Source organism: Callionymus lyra, chromosome 13 (genome assembly GCF_982586985.1).
Source record: "Callionymus lyra chromosome 13, fCalLyr1.hap1.1, whole genome shotgun sequence".
Classification (NCBI taxonomy): Eukaryota; Metazoa; Chordata; class Actinopteri; order Syngnathiformes; family Callionymidae; genus Callionymus; species Callionymus lyra.
In genome coordinates this window covers 8,517,123-8,524,958 of record NC_141830.1, presented here as the reverse complement: position 1 = coordinate 8,524,958, position 7,836 = coordinate 8,517,123, and positions in this window count along the sequence as shown.

Genomic DNA, 7,836 nt, shown 5'->3' with positions numbered 1-7,836 from the left:
AGCGAACTGCACTTGAAAGAAAATATTTTCGACACACAAATACACGCCTAAACACACACACACACACACACACACACCCTCCCACACACACACACAAGTCTTTACGATTTCCCTGTGCCTTGTATCACTAAACAATAAGGTAAGAGGGTTCCATGCGTATTGTCAATTATTTATAGTATTATTCTGATTAAAACCACGTTTTCACAATGACTGCCAATGAGATATTTTGATAGAAAAAACGGTTTAATTCATATTTCATTTCATCATTTTAGGGTTGAGATGGGAGAAAATCTGTTTTACTTACTTAATCTCGACATTTTATTATCCATACTGTTTTTTCCTCGCAATTTATTTCAGTTTGGTGCCATTAATAAGTACATGTTTTAGTATTCTGTACATTGATTATGAGACAAGTTAATGGCTGGATGTATTTTAATATGAGTGGTAAGGTGAGTCTGAATATATATTTCTTTTTTTTTTTGATAATTATGATGGATAATGTTCTTTCCTGGATTAACATGACTCTATTCTACTTATTTGACGTCATCTATTTTACATTATTTCCCACATTTATTCACAGTTATTTGTTAATTCAGCAGCACATGGATATTAAGTCATATTTAAAAGGATCCAGCCACAGTGTCAGAAGCATTTTCTTCAACGTCACTCTCCATCAACGTCCACTGAAAAAACGCTTCTTTCCCATGACCATTTTTGAGCACTTCTGATTGGTTCAAACCCGCAGCTGGGATTATTATCGTGAGCGATATAAATGCATGTTCAACCACATGCTTTTCTTTAAGAAAAAAAAACAGTGTCAACGTGAGGCGTGTTTTAACTTGTGTCACTGCAGACCTGTCAATCATATTTTGACCCCATGTGTTTCCAAAAAAAAATTATTTATTTTATTTTGAACAAAAAAAAGGAGCATTTATCATTCAAAAATGGAACATGTTGAATTATATTTATTATGCTTTTTTTTGATGATGTTATGCTTATTTACCGGTGCCTGCATATGCACCTGCCAATACACATTAATAAAAAAAACAGGTGAAGTAGATTTTGAAAAGAAAGTCACTCAGTCAAATCCTGGTCTGTCAGCATCTGCACATGCGGAAACAGCCTAATCAGACAGATACCAGTGAAGTGCATGTAATACTTTAGAGATTTAATGCAGTTTTTAATTGGATAGAGGCCCATTATTTTTCAACACAGAAGGGGCACTGAGGCACAGAAAGCTCTTGAATATTTTTTGCAAATCGTGTTCAACAGCATAATGATTAAGCGTGCCACTAAATTTGCCTCACAAAATGAAAAGCAAACTTCATGCAAGGCGTAATTTAATTGTTTCCCTTCACATTTTCCTGCCTCCCATTGTTGGAAGCTTAACATTTTTTTTTTATTTATTTATTTTTTTGCTTAAACAGCCGCTCTGTGATCCTTGTGTGACTGACAAATGTTTGCCACAAGATTCCACCCCAGTTGTCTTCTCCAGGACAACTCTTACATCACTTCAGGTCTCTTGTTAACATTTACTCATTGTGACAAATTACAACTTAATTCATCCTCAACTCTCTGGAATAATCGTTTCGACTGTCAATTAAATCATAATAAATGATGAGACGAGTGTTGTAAGCAAAACCCAGAAGGATTTAGTTTGAAACAAATGCAGTGTTTCTGGTAATATTCCCCTTTTAAATCCAATGTCTGAGGAGTAAATGTAGTATAACACAGAAGGCAGGAGTGGATATTACCTTTGAAAACCGATGAGAACGTGCCATCTAGTTCTTAATGGTGGTACTGCAGTTTTAAAACGTTTAGTTTAGTGAAAATGCATGTATTCCTACCTGAATACTATTGTAGAAAATCCATAAAAATGTGGATTGTGATCAAGAAAAACAGGCGTAATATTGCAAAAAAAAAATTGGTGTTACCAACACTTCATGTATATCATTTTATTCAGTATTTGAGAACATATATGTGGCGCCCAGTTAACACTATTTTCTAAAATTAACTGTAGGATTAGGAATACTACACCAAAACCATTAATTTGCAAAAGATATACCTGTAACAAATTATTGTTTTCATGTTTAATTAACATAAATACAAATAAAAAACATAATTTTCTATATATGTTTTTCATCGTTAAAGCTCTGATCTGTTGGTTTATACCTCATTTTTTTCTGGTGGGTTTTGTTCTCAATCTGACTCTTTGCTTAGACTTGAAAATTAAACCTGAATGACCCTATAAGTATTTTAAAGTCCTCTCAAAGTCTATAAGTATTTTTTTCTTGCCCTGAAAGTCCTCTCCATTTTTTAAAAATGTTAAATTACGTAAGTGTTTTTTTGTTTGGTTTTTCTAAAAAAAAATTCTTACTAAGTTTTTGGTGTGTAAACTTAAAAGTTGTAGCTCGCAATGCTAACAATTTTCTACGATTGAAAAAATAAAGTTGTTTTGTTGTTCTGATTGTATCATTTTTTAAAGATATGGAATGAGCTTCATAGCAAAGGAAAGGCACAGTCTCAGTGCTTGTATAGTTTCAACATTTTGCAACTTGCATGTGTATGTTTTTAATGGTTTATTTCAAAGTTTGAATTCATGTTATAGTATGATGATATCCTTCCTATAGTTACAAGTCTCACGTATGAGTGTGTGCTCCACAGACAACTCATAATAATGCAAGTTGAAGCATTTGCACTAAAACACGTCTAAAACACATCTAAAAGAGTCCAAGAGTCTAAAGATGCCCAGTTTTAGACGTGTTTTTGACTCTTTTAGACATCTTATAGACGTGTTTTAGACGTTTAGGCTTAGATATTGTTTAAACGTGTTTTTTGGCGTCTGTTAAACATGTTTTTGACGTGTTTTAGACATCTAAGCTTAGACTCTTTTAGATGTGTTTTGGACATGTTTTAAACATCTTAGCGTGGACATCCTTTGACATCTATTAGACGTGTTTAACGTGTCAAAAAGACGACTTAAAGATGTCGAAACTTAGACGTCAAAAGCAAGTCTAAAAGACATCTAAGATTAGACTGGCCATCTGATGGACATCTAAAACATGTCCAAAACACGTCTAAGCCAAGTCTAAAACTCGTCCTAAGCATGTTTAAAACTTGTCTAAAACATGTCCAAGCTTTTAAAAGACATCGAAGCTAAGACGTCTAAAACACAACTAAAAGAGATACAGGCCAAGACGTCTAAAACAAGTCTAAAAGACGTCTAAGCCGCGTCTAAAATGCTCCTTAAGCATGTTTAAAACTTGTCTGAAACATGTCTAAGCTTTTAAAAGACACCTAAGCTAAGACGTCTAATACGGTAAGTTAAGTTAAGTTTAAAGGACATCTAATAATTAGTCTAGCTGTCTATCTATTGGACCAGAAGCATGTGTTTTTATTTTAAGCTACAGCTCGCCAGCTAGCTTGACATCGGTTTGTGTTCATCCATCTCAATTTGATTTAGATTCAAGTTAATAAACTGCTCAATAAACTCTTCATTTAGCGATCATTTAAATTCATGAACAAAGATATTGAATGCAAAAGATGTATTTTATTCAAAACAAACAACAGAAATATCGGTTAATTGGAGATTGTACTCTTACTTAAAACTAATCTTAAAACTTAGATTAAGACGTAGATTGTGTCATCTTGTTCTTTCTCTTTATGTTCTTGTTCTTATTTTGATTTATATTTTTTACGTAAAATTGCTGTATTTTCTGTGGCTATTGGAAAAAAACAAGTTCCCGAAGGAGACCTCCTGAGGGATCAATAAAGTTTTACTTTACCTTACCTTACCTTACTAATCTACCTGAGCCTACAACTCACTCCTCAGTGGACCTTCTCTGTTGAAAAATAAAGGGGCCTCTACACAATCCAGGGGTCCTCAGTTTCCCAGTCTAGACACTACATCCCGTGACCCCCCTCCTCATCATGACGTGGCCTACAGTTCAACATCCCGTTTGCTCCGAATTCCAACCTGAGCCGCGGCGACGGCGAAAGGGGAAAACGAAGCGATAACAAGAAGCTTCTCCTAAATCCAACGGAATGGCAACTTCTCCTCACAGAGACTTTGGAGATGCCATTGCTGCCTCATTGCTCTGATTACTCCTCTCATCTTATGTAAATCCTCTTAAGTCACATGTTATTGTTTATTGCAACTGTGAAGGTTAGGTGTTTCCTAAGCCCTTATCTCCGCCGCGCACGCATCTCCGTCTCTCCGCTGCGTCTGGTTCCTGCTAATACACCGATGGATGGTGAAAAGTTGTCTGGACTGATGCGGGGCGCCGACAACCAATCCTTTTTACCGCGGTGCAAATGCTAATCTCTCCGGGTCGCTAACAACTCTTGGAGAAAGAGCTTGCACTTGCATGCTCCGGGGATATCACAACCTTATCGCATGCCTTCCGAAAAAATTGGGGGGGGGGGGGGATTTATTAGTAAAAAAACATTAAAATACAAGCCCAAATCAACCAGTCACGAGATGTCACCACCGCACGTCACGCAGAGAATTAAGACGTGGACTGTTGGTGTGTGTAAGCCGGCGGCCGATCGGATCTTCCGACTTCTACATTTGTATGATGTGTTGAGACTTTTTTTTTCTTCTCCCGGTTAGGAGGAGACGCAGAAGTCATCAGGAGCAGCTTACTGTCTCGCAGCTCTTTATTGTGTTCGCGGGCGGATGACAGGCAGGCTAGAAGATTTAGATAAACTTTGCCAGAGAGACTCAATAAAGAGACTTGTTTTTGCACATTTCACACACTTTCATGTTTGGAGTCGTTCCCTCGGTGCAGGCGTCACCTCCGACTGCCTCCTGAACTCTGATTAGGTTCTTTATATTGAGGGTGTCAAGCTTGGCTTCATTGGTCCTGGATTTTTAGAGATTGTATGTATGTATATATATATATATAATCCCTTTTTTTGACAGAGCACTATATTGTTGGGAGAGTATTGTTGAAATTAAAGTATACAAGTAGTATAAATTGAGAACACAAATATTAAATACGATTAATAATTAAATAAAATCAAGCCAAAATGAAGTTTTTATTTTCCAAATATTGTTTATATCAGTAGATTCTGATCCACAGACCTCAGAGCCCGAGCTGGGGTGTAAGGCTGGATCAGATCAGTGATGTAAGGAGGCTGACCATGAATAGATCTGAAAGTAAGAACCAGAATTTTAAAGTTGATCCTGAAAGAAACTGGAAGCCAGTGAGGAGTTTTTGTTCAGGCTTTTCCTTGATTTTCTGGAACTCCTGTTGTGTTATCAGTATTATCTTGATCTTTAAAGTATGTACTTTATTGAATATTGTTTTGATTGTTTAAGCGCTTTGTGACCCTGGTCTGGAAAAGCGCTATACAAATAAAAATTACTTACTTACTTAAATCTCAAGTCATATTTAGATATTATTAATGAATAATATATATATATATATATATAAATATTTTGGCTTCATGATATTTGACCTCACAAAGGCCACATGAATAAGTAATTAGGAATACAACAAATAAAATCAATTGAAATTGTTGTAAAATAAGAATTAATCAACAAACATACAAAATTTAAGTGTGTAAATATAAATGACATAAAAAAAAAAATTTTGAGACGCAATTGATACTCACAAAATGGCAAAAGTGAAAAGTCCTTATACAAAAATAATCTTTATTCATATTTAAAGATTATTGATGTATGTTACATATTCCTACATTATTTTCTAATTGTAAGTTACTTATGAACTTTGACCACATGAATACAAATTTTAAAAAAAGAAAAAAAAAAAAGACAGATTTTTGACGTGCACGCTTGGATGTGTTTTCATGTGTTTTAGAAGTCTTAGCTTAGACGTGTTTTACACGTGTTTTAGAAGTCTTAGCTTAGACGTGTTTTACACGTGTTTTAGAAGTCTTAGCTTAGACGTGTTTTACATGTGTTTTAGAAGTCTTAGCTTAGACGTGTTTTACACGTGTTTTAGAAGTCTTAGCTAAGACGTGTTTTACGCGTGTTTTAGAAGTCTTAGCTTAGACCTGTTTTACATGTGTTTTAGACGTGTAAGCGTGGACGTGTTTTACACGTGTTTTAGAAGTCTTAGCTTAGACATGTTTTACACGTGTTTTAGAAGTCTTAGTTAAGACGTGTTTTACGCGTGTTTTAGAAGTCTTAGCTTAGACGTGTTTTACACGTGTTTTAGACGTGTGAGCTTGTACGTGTTTTACACGTGTTTTAGAAGTCTTAGCTTAGACGTGTTTTACACGTGTTTTAGAAGTCTTAGCTTAGACGTGTTTTACACGTGTTTTAGAAGTCTTAGCTTAGACATGTTTTACACGTGTTTTAGAAGTCTTAGCCTAGACGTGTTTTACACGTGTAATCTTGTATGTGTTTTACACGTGTTTTAGAAGTCTTAGCTTAGATGTGTTTTACACGTGTTTTAGAAGTCTTAGCCTAGACGTGTTTTAAACGTGTTTTAGACGTGTAAGCTTGTACGTGTTTTACACGTGTTTTAGAAGTCTTAGCCTAGACGTGTTTTACACATGTTTTAGACGTGTAAGCTTGTACATGTTTTACACGTGTTTTAGAAGTCTTAGCTTAGACGTGTTTTACACGTGTAAGCTTATACGTGTTTTACACGTGTTTTAGAAGTCTTAGCTTAGACGTGTTTTACACGTGTTTTAGAAGTCTTAGCTTAGACGTGTTTTACACGTGTTTTAGAAGTCTTAGCTAAGAAGTGTTTTACGCATGTTTTAGAAGTCTTAGCTTAGACGTGTTTTACATGTGTTTTAGAAGTCTTAGCTTAGACGTGTTTTACACGTGTTTTAGAAGTCTTAGCTTAGACGTGTTTTACACGTGTTTTAGAAGTCTTAGCTTAGACATGTTTTACACGTGTTTTAGAAGTCTTAGCTAAGACGTGTTTTACACGTGTTTTAGAAGTCTTAGCTTAGACGTGTTTTACACGTGTTTTAGAAGTCTTAGCTTAGACGTGTTTTACACGTGTTTTAGAAGTCTTAGTTAAGACGTGTTTTATGCGTGTTTTAGAAGACTTAGCTTAGACATGTTTTACACGTGTTTTAGACGTGTAAGCTTGTACGTGTTTTACACGTGTTTTAGAAGTCTTAGCTTATACATGTTTTACACGTGTTTTAGAAGTCTTAGCTTAGACGTGTTTTACACGTGTTTTAGAAGTCTTAGCTTAGACATGTTTTACACGTGTTTTAGAAGTCTTAGCCTAGACGTGTTTTACACGTGTAATATTGTATGTGTTTTACACGTGTTTTAGACGTGTAAGCTTGTACGTGTTTTACACGTGTTTTAGAAGTCTTAGCCTAGACGTGTTTTACACATGTTTTAGACGTGTAAGCTTGTACATGTTTTACACGTGTTTTAGAAGTCTTAGCTTAGACGTGTTTTACACGTGTAAGCTTGTACGTGTTTTACACGTGTTTTAGAGACCTTAGCTTAGACGTGTTTTACACGTGTTTTAGAAGTCTTAGCTAAGACGTGTTTTACGCATGTTTTAGAAGTCTTAGCTTAGACGTGTTTTACATGTGTTTTAGAAGTCTTAGCTTAGACGGGTTTTACACGTGTTTTAGAAGTCTTAGCTTAGACGGGTTTTTCACACGTGTTTTAGAAGTCTTAGCTAAGACGTGTTTTACGCGTGTTTTAGAAGTCTTAGCTTAGACCTGTTTTACATGTGTTTTAGACGTGTAAGCGTGGACGTGTTTTACACGTGTTTTAGATGTGTAAGCTTGTACGTGTTTTACACGTGTTTTAGAAGTCTTAGCTTATACGTGTTTTACACGTGTTTTAGAAGTCTTAGCTTAGACGTGTTTTACACATGTTTTAGA